This window comes from Silurus meridionalis, chromosome 23 (assembly GCF_014805685.1).
Source record: "Silurus meridionalis isolate SWU-2019-XX chromosome 23, ASM1480568v1, whole genome shotgun sequence".
NCBI classification, from domain to species: domain Eukaryota; kingdom Metazoa; phylum Chordata; class Actinopteri; order Siluriformes; family Siluridae; genus Silurus; species Silurus meridionalis.
Genome location: NC_060906.1, coordinates 403,743 through 413,175, shown reverse-complemented (window position 1 = coordinate 413,175; position 9,433 = coordinate 403,743). Strand labels below are relative to the sequence as shown.

Genomic DNA, 9,433 nt, shown 5'->3' with positions numbered 1-9,433 from the left:
ATGATGCCTTGAGTGAATTGTAGGCTTGTTTTCAACTCCTGAACATCTCTGATGACACCATCCAACCTTTTTGTGTTTCCATTCATGATTATTTGAATAAAACTCTTGAAGTTTTCTTGTTGCTGTTATAACATGTCCTTGTAGAATTTTTTCCTGGTAACTGGGTCAGTGTACTCATGGTCACAACAGCATCATCATCAGGCATTGCTTTAGATTCAGGAGGCATGATTACTCACTCTTACCACGATGTACCAAGTTGGATGTTAATGTGAGGATATCTCTTCAGGCCTAACAAGGCCGGAAGCCTCCAAAGCACAGTACAAAATGTTGCAAATTACAAAGTTCTTTACAACTCGATGTTTTCAAAATCCACTGTATATGATCAAAGTGCATATATTGAGCAAATCTCAAACTTGATGTAATGATCCTTAATGCGATTAAGTAGATTTTTAGTAGATTGTAAGCAGCCAAGAACTCAGAGAAAAGGCATGGCAGCCATCTTGTCAGATGTGTTGTGAGATGTGGTTGGGTGCTGGTTTCTGAATGGTGGACAGAGCTGGAGGAAGTAAGTGGTTGTTAAAGGTTTCACACCTGCAGCTGATGAGACTATAATCAGTGCTCTGTTTTAGTAGACTGTACAAACCTCCTGGAGCTTTTCAGTGATTTATTTAATGTCCTGTACATGACCCGGAGTTACAGCTGGAGGTGGTAGTGCAGAAGTGCTAGTGGTAGAAGAAGAAGAAGGAGGAGAAGAAGGAGGTGAGGCGACAGCTGCATGGTTCTGATGGTAGCGGTGTTATGAGTTGGAGAGGTAAACTAGTTACACTTTTTTTAGTAAATGAGGAGAGAATTTCCAGTTCAATCTGTTCTCACTTTAAGTGATTTTTAGTGTACTCTAAGTACAGACCTACATCCTGGTGCTTTCTGTGTCTCCACCAGTTTCCTCCGGGAAGAGCAGACCAGGTGCTCCAAGGAATCTATTCTGAAGCTCCATCAAGGATTTTGCAGTGTGTCGTGCATGCAGTCTAAATATTCCAATGAGTTCTAATATTTTACAATGAGTTTTAATTATACACAGAAAAAAAACCATGGCATCATTCTTTATGTTTTCTTTAGAATAAATATGTTAATACATATATAAATATATAAAAATGCAATAAAGGTGTATGGGGATTGCATTTATTTGTATAAAATGACTGTTAAAAATAGGGATTAACACAGACATAAGAAGTAATATAAATAAAGAAGATAATAAAAAGACATTTAATCTGTGTGTCACTTTTTCCTGTAATCATCATTCACCACACTTGTGGATTTCTGGGTTAGGGTTAGGGTTAGACATACAGAAAGACAGACAGACAGACAGATAGATGAAAAGTTAGCTGGTTAGGTAGATCTAAAGGAAGGTGGATGGATAGAAGGTTAAGAAAATCGATGTAAATAATGCAGTGTTAAATGTTCATAAGTCTCATAATAAAAGTGAAATGAAGAATTTACAGTGTATAGAAGTTCACCCTCGCTGTGGAGTTTTAGGGTGTAACATGATGTGCTTTCATTTTTACACTTAAAGTGCAAAGAAAACCTCGACAAATAATCTCGACTTCACCCTCAACTATTTCTGCCTTGTGAAGCGTGGACGCCATTTTGCCTGCACACGACAGAGAAGGTAAGTCTAACCATGTTTCTGTGTTTTGCTTGTGTTAAGATTTTTTTTACAAAAATAATGTTATGTCGAACACGTTTATAAATGACTTACTGTGGATGTTTGTGTCAGGATTTATGAAAGTGTGTTTAAAGTTCAGTTCAAGGATCAACAGAAGTTTGTGAATGTTTCTGGTGCCAAACTAAAACTTTTCAATTTTCTGGATGAAGGTACTTTGCTTGTAAAATAAATTTGTAGTAGTGTTTTGACAATTTCGCCACCACAAACTTTAAAACTGATAAATACGTATATTTAACTTGTATTTAAAACTGGTTTTAGTTTGTTCACAGCTTTTGTGAAATTTTGAATTCCCGCCTCTGAACGGGTCGAGGCCAGGCTTTACGATGAGTCACACATTGAAGTTGATGAGGACGTTTTCCAGGAGGTTCTACAGCAGCCACATTTACTCGTTTTTCTGTTTTTAACTGTAATATATTATATTATATAATTGTATATTTATTTATTTTTTGAGACTGTAGGCATTGTCTTCAAATGCATTGAGATTTAAATCTGATGGTTGAGCCCATTGAATGAAGGACATTAATGAAAACACACGTTAATGATTGATGTTTTTACACATTCATCGACTTACACCATATTTCCAGCATATAAAAATGCAGCCTATATTGATGTAAGGACTGTTTTTTTAATAACACTTTTCAGTCTCCCAATGCTATCTTGTAAATTGTAAAATGCCATTTGTGCTCTACTTATCGTTCATCATTAAAATTGTGTGTTATTTTGTTATACCCGAGGGAAGACAGTGTGGCGATCACCTCTTTCTTACACAAGGATTTGTAATGTAGCTGTTTTACAGTCAATTGATTACAATAGATTTTCAATAGATTTCGCCCAGGTTCCTTCTGGGACAAGTAAAGAAAGCTCACTGGAGAATGCAAACTATGAATCTGATGACACTATTCTTCTAAATGATGGAAGCCCTTCAAGAAAGCAACAGATTGTTGAAGATGAAGGCAGAATTGTGCGTCCGTGGTTTTGTATATTGTTCTATGTGCAGTACAAATTTTAAACCTGACTGAAAGACAAGAAAATGAAGTGTGCAGGTCTACATTTCTCTGGCCCTTTTTATACCTGGCATTGGCACGTCTTACACCATAGTTGCAACCAATCAGTCAACACACATTGCTATTTAAATCTGATTAGTTGCAAATGTCTTTTGTGACCACATTTATTTCAAGGTAAGTGTTTTGATTTTCTTTACATCACACATGATGGCCAGGGTGCTAAAGTTCACGTAACATTAAAATTCTGTCATTAATTACTTATTCTCATGCTGTTCCAAACTCGTACAACTTTTATTCATTTTCAGAACACAACAGATGATGTTTATAATGAAATCTGTCCCTCTATTCACAACCGACACAACTGCAACATTCAAGGCCTAAAAAAAATAGTAAAAAGCTATTTGAAATAATCCATGGGACTGTGGTGGTTCACCTGTAATTTTATGAGGGAATGGAAACGGACAATTTTTGTGCAAAAAAAACCCCCAAAATATTGACTTTGTTCAACAATTTTATTAATTCTGCATCAATCTGTAAAAATTCAACTCGGTAATGTAGCAACTATTTTAAAGCACCTAAAGTACGACAGAATCTGAAGCACAAAAGAACCCCATCCTAAAAACACTCTGTTTACTGATTGATTCAGGAGTGAAATTATTGATCTTTTTATTTTTTTTGAGGCACAAATTCCAATGTGTTCCATTCACTTCATAAAATGAAGGTTGAACCATGGAGTCACATGGATTATTTCCAGAATGTTTTTACTATTGGAAGGTCAGTGGAGGGACTGAAAGCTCTTAGATTTATTTAGTGTCTTAGTATAATAGATATTATAAAGATGTTTACATGCAGAGGAGGGAAGTACAAATACTTCGTTACTGTACTTAAGTAGATTTTTCTGGTATCAGTACTTTACTTCACTATTTATATTTCTGACAACTTTTTACTTTCATTCATTAAATTTTTACACAAATATCTGTACTTTCTACTTCTTACATTTTCAGAACTGCATGCGGAGCAAACACTGAGCAAGGAACAAGAGGAACGGTTAATGTGATTTCAGAGCAAGTCACCAATGTGAAAATAAATTAAAACATTCCTCAAACCCATGGTCTTATATAAGGGAGATGTTCAAAATTACCGGTGTAAAAAAGTGCTGGCTTTCAAGAATTCGCCATCAAATCTGAGAAATCACAAACAGGTAATCTAACGTTTTATTGTTATATCTTTCTTCCATTTTAATGTTTTAAGTTTTTTACCATACAATATTGTTTGTCTTTTAGTCTTTTATATAAGGTATGCTTACTATCTGAGATATGGCCTGGTGATGGCAAATAAATAAACACATTTTATATATATATATATATATATATATATATATATATATATATATATATATATATATATATATGTGTGAGGAAAATAAGTATTTGAACACCCTGCTATTTTGCAAGTTCTCCCACTTAGAAATCATGGAGGGATCTGAAATTGTCATCGTAGGTGCATGTCCTCTGTGAGAGACATAATCTAAAAAAAAAAAATCCAGAAATCACAATATATGATTTTTAAACTATTTATTTGTATGATACAGCTGCAAATAAGTATTTGAACACCTGTCTATCAGCTAGAATTCTGACCCTTAAAGACCTGTTAGTCTGCCTTTAAAATGTCCACCTCCACTACATTTATTATCCTAAATTAGATGCACCTGTTTGAGGTCGTTAGCTGCATAAAGACACCTGTCCACCACATACAATCAGTAAGAATCCAACTACTAACATGGCCAAGACCAAAGAGCTGTCCAAAGACACTAGAGACAAAATTGTACACCTCCACAAGGCTGGAAAGGGCTACGGGGAAATTGCCAAGCAGCTTGTTGAAAAAAGGTCCACTGTTGGAGCAATCATTAGAAAATGGAAGAAGCTAAACATGACTGTCAATCTCCCTCGGACTGGGGTTTCATGCAAGATCTCACCTCGTGGGGTCTCAATGATCCTAAGGAAGGTGAGAAATCAGCCCAGAACTACACGGGAGGAGCTGGACAATGACCTGAAAAGAGCTGGGACCACCGTTTCCATGGTTACTGTTGGTAATACACTAAGATGTCATGATTTGAAATTATGCATGGCACGGAAGGTTCCCCTGCTTGAACCAGCACATGTCCAGGCACGTCATAAGTTTGCCAATGACCATTTGGATGATCCAGAGGAGTTATGGGAGAAAGTCATGTGGTCAGATGAGACCAAAATAGAACTTTTGGGTCATAATTCCACTAAACGTGTTTGGAGGAAGAAGAATGATGAGTACCATCCCAAGAACACCATCCCTACTGTGAAGCATGGGGGTGGTAGCATCATGCTTTGGGGGTGATTTCTGCACATGGGACAGGGCGACTGCACTGTATTAAGGAGAGGATGACCGGGGCTATGTATTGCGAGATTTTGGGGAACAACCTCCTTCTCTCAGTTAGAGCATTGAAGATGGGTCGAAGCTGGGTCTTCCAACATGACAATGACTAGAAGCACACAGCCAGGATAACCAAGGAGTGGCTATGTAAGAAGCATATCAAGGTTCTGGCGTGGTCTAGCCAGTCTCCAGAACTAAACCCAATAGAGAATATTTGGAGGGAGCTCAAACTCCATGTTTCTCAGCGACAGGCCAGAAACGTGACTGATCTAGAGAAGATCTGTGTGGAGGAGTGGGCCAAAATCCCTCCTGCAGTGTGTGCAAACCTGGTGATAACCTACAGGAAACATTTGACTTCAAACAAATGCTACTGTACCAAATATTAACATTGACTTTCTCAGGTGTTCAAATACTTATTTGCAGCTGTATCATACAAATAAATAATTAAAAATCATACATTGTGATTTCTCACAGTAGACATCTACGATGACAATTTCAGACCCCTCCATGATTTCTAAGTGGGAGAACTTGCAAAATAGCAGGGTGTTCAAATACTTATTTTCCTCACTGTATATATATATATATATATATATATATATATATATATATATATATATATATATATATATATATATATATATATATATATACACAGAAGTACTGGGACACCTGGCCTCTCATGCTCTATGTGGTTCTTTTCCTAACTGTTACCACAAATCTGGAGGCATTCAAGTCTTTAGATGGCGCTATAATACAATTTGCATTCACTTGAACTTGGAAACCCAAACCTGTTCCAGCATGGCAATGCCCCTTTGCACAAAGTGAGCTCCTTGAAAATCTGGTTTACATGGTTTGGAGAGGAAGATCTTGAGTGGCCTGATCTCATTCCTACTGAACAACTTTGGGATGAATTGGAATACTGACTGCACCCCAGGTCTCCTCACCTTCTCACCTACATCAGTACATGCCTTCCATAACACCCTTGTGGCTGATGAACACAAATATATTAATAAGCACACTTAAAAAATCTAGTGGAACATCTTCCAAGAAGAGTGGAGGGAATTATAAGAGCAAATTGGGACAAATTGTTGAATTCAATGCTCAAAAATTACATACCGAACTTATGACCAGGTGACCCAATACTTTTACAAATCTTCTTCTTCTTCTTCTTTCGGCTGCTCCCATTAGGGGTCGCCACAGCGGATCGTCCGTCTCCATACCACCCTGTCCTCTACATCTGCCTCTTTTACACCCTCACCACATCCATGAACCTCCTCTATGGCCTTCCTCTTTTCCTCCTACCTGGTGGCTCCATCCTCAGCATTTTTCTACCAGTATAATTCATGTCTCTCCTCTGCACATGTCCAAACCATCTCAATCTCGCCTCCCTCACCTTGTCACCAAAACATCCTACATGCGCTGTCCCTCTAATAAACTCATTTCTAATCTTGTCCATCCTCGTCACTCCCAACGAAAACCTTAACATCTTCAGCTCTGCTACCTCCAGCTCCACCTCCTGTCTTTTACTCAATGCCACTGTCTCTAATCCATACAACATCGCAGGTCTCACCACAGTCCTATAAACTTTCCCTTTCATTCTTGCAGATACTCTTCTATCACAAATCACTCCTGTCACTCTTCTCCACCCACTCCACCCTGCCTGCACTCTTTTCTTTACTTCTCTAACACACTCTCCATTACTTTGCACTGTTGACCCCAGGTACCGGAACTCCTCCACTTTCTCCACCTCTTCTCCCTGCAACCGCATCACTCCACTGCCCTCCCTCTCATTCACACACATGTACTCTGTCTTACTCCTACTGACTTTCATTCCCCTTCTCTCCAGCGCATATCTCCACCTCTCCAGGCTCTTCTCAACCTGCTCCCTACTCTCACCACAAATCACAATATCATCTGCAAACATCATAGTCCAGGGAGACTCCTGTCTGACCTCGTCCGTCAACCTGTCCATTACCACTGCAAACAGGAAAGGGCTCAGGACCGATCCTTGATGCAGTCCAACCTTCACCCTGAACCAGTCTGTCGTACCTACTGCACACTTCACTGCCGTCACATTGTCCTCATACATGTCCTGCACCACCCTCACATACTTCTCTGACACACCTGACTTCCTCATACAATACCACAACTCCTCTCTTGGCACTCTGTCGTACGCTTTCTCTAAATCCACAAATACACAATGCAATTCCTTCTGTCCCTCTCTATACTTCTCCATCAACATCCTCAAAGCAAATAAGGCATCTGTGGTGCTCTTCCTCGGCATGAAACCATACTGTTGCTCACAGATGGTCACCTCTTTTCTCAGCCTGGCTTCCACTACTCTTTCCCATAACTTCATGGTGTGACTGATCAACTTAATTCCCCTGTAGTTACTGCAGGTCTGCACATCTCCCTTATGCTTAAAGATCGGTACCAGCACACTCTCCATTCCTCAGGCATCCTCTCCCCTTCCAGAATCCTGTTAAACAATCTGGTTAAAAACTTCACTGCCATCTCTCCTAAACATCTCCACGCTTCCACTGGTATGTCATCTGGTCCAACCGACTTTCCATTCTTCATCCTCTTAATCGCTGCTCTCACTTCCTCCTTACTAATCCTATCTACATCCTGCTTCACCAACTCCACATCCTCCAACCTTCTCTCTCTCTGATTTTCCTCATTCATCAGCTGCTCAAAATACTCCCTCCACCTTCTCAACACATTCTCCTCACTAGTCAACACATTTCCCTCTCCATCCTTTATTGCTCTAACTTGCAGTACATCCTTCCCAGCTTGGTCCCTGTGCCTGGCCAATCGGTATAAATCCTTTTCTCCCTCCTTAGTGTCCAACCTCTTATACAGCTCCTCATATGCCTTTTCCTTGGCTTTTGCCACATCCCTTTTTACCTGCTGCCGCATCTCCTTGTACTTCTGCCTACTTTTCTCATCACTCTGTCGATCCCACTTCTGTTTTGCCAACCTCTTTCTCCTAATGCTCTCCTGCACTTCCCCATTCCACCACCATGTCTCCTTGTCTTGCTTTCTATTTCCAGATGTCACACCAAGTACTTTTCTAGCTGCCTCCCTCATCACTCCTGCAGTAGTTGCCCAATTATCCAGCACCTCTTCACCACCACCAAGCCTCTGTCTGACCTCTTCCCTGAACCTCACACTACAGTCTTCCTCCTTCAGTTTCCACCATCTTATTCTTCTTTCAATCCTTACTCTACTTTTCTTCTTCTTTGCCTCCAAAACCATCCTACAGACCACCATCCGATGCTGTCTAGCTACACTGTCCCCCGCCAACACCTTACAGTCTCCAATCTCCTTCAGGTTGCATCTCCTGCATAGCACATAGTCCACCTGTGTGCACCTTCCTCCACTCTTATACGTCACCCTATGATCCTCCTTCTTAAAATACGTGTTCACCACTGCCATTTCCATCCTTTTAGCAAAATCTACCACCATCTGCCCTTCCACATTCCTCTCCTTAAAACCATCACCTCCTCATCACCTCTGTTCTCTTCACCTACATGCCCATTAAAGTCTGACCCAATACTTTTACAAATATAGTGTATATATTATCTCATCTTATATAAAGACTAAGATGAGATAAAAAAAAAAAAATATATATATATAATTTTTTTATATATAACTTTTACTGGAGTATTTTAAAACATGAGTATCTGTACTTCTATTAAGTAAAGGATGTGTATACTTTTGTCACCTCTGCTTACATGTCTGGAACAACTATTCATTTTTTGCATGAATATAACCTGTTAAAAGTAAATAAATGAATATGACGATAGACCATTTTAAAGATCATTTGTTCAAGTGACATCTTCGGTCCTTGGATGTTTTCAGCTGCTAATGTGCACATTCAAAACATTGGGTGAGATGTATTATACACAGCGATATAACACACACACACATCACACTGCTTATGCTAATATGTAAACAAGCTGCACTCTATAAGCACACAGTCTTGTTAAGCGAATGCTCCCTGAGAGGGATATGGCTTGTGAATGATTACATTATTAAACTCTTTTCAGCTGCTCCAAAAACTCAGAGAATACAACAAAACCAAAAGCTTGAGTGACACCACCAGAAGGAAGATGATCAAGATTCTTGCTGCAGATATGACTGAAAAGCACAGGTGACCTGATGTCCACTTAGATGATTCTTACAAACATCATGGACAATTTTAGATCTGATCTCTGTCAGCTTCTTTGATGTTTTCTTTATAGATGAACAGTGTAGAGAAGCAGTTTCCCTCCAAAACACACCTTAGAAGTGGACA

The 9,433-nt window shown here is 39.3% G+C and overlaps 2 long non-coding RNA genes across 3 annotated transcripts; both read left to right on the top strand.

Annotated features, from left to right (window-relative positions):
- Nucleotides 1-446: 446 nt before the first annotated feature.
- Nucleotides 447-1,267, top strand: LOC124376856. 2 transcript variants are annotated; one of them, XR_006923916.1, is made up of 3 exons: nucleotides 447-565; nucleotides 700-811; nucleotides 940-1,267. It is a non-coding gene; the product is annotated as an uncharacterized LOC124376856 (long non-coding RNA). The 2 variants fall into 2 exon arrangements; XR_006923915.1 differs by lacking the exon at nucleotides 447-565 and having other exon boundaries at nucleotides 590-811.
- A 2,488-nt stretch (nucleotides 1,268-3,755) lies between these two features.
- Nucleotides 3,756-9,433, top strand: LOC124376937. The gene is made up of 3 exons (XR_006924022.1): nucleotides 3,756-3,928; nucleotides 9,186-9,289; nucleotides 9,381-9,433. It is a non-coding gene; the product is annotated as an uncharacterized LOC124376937 (long non-coding RNA).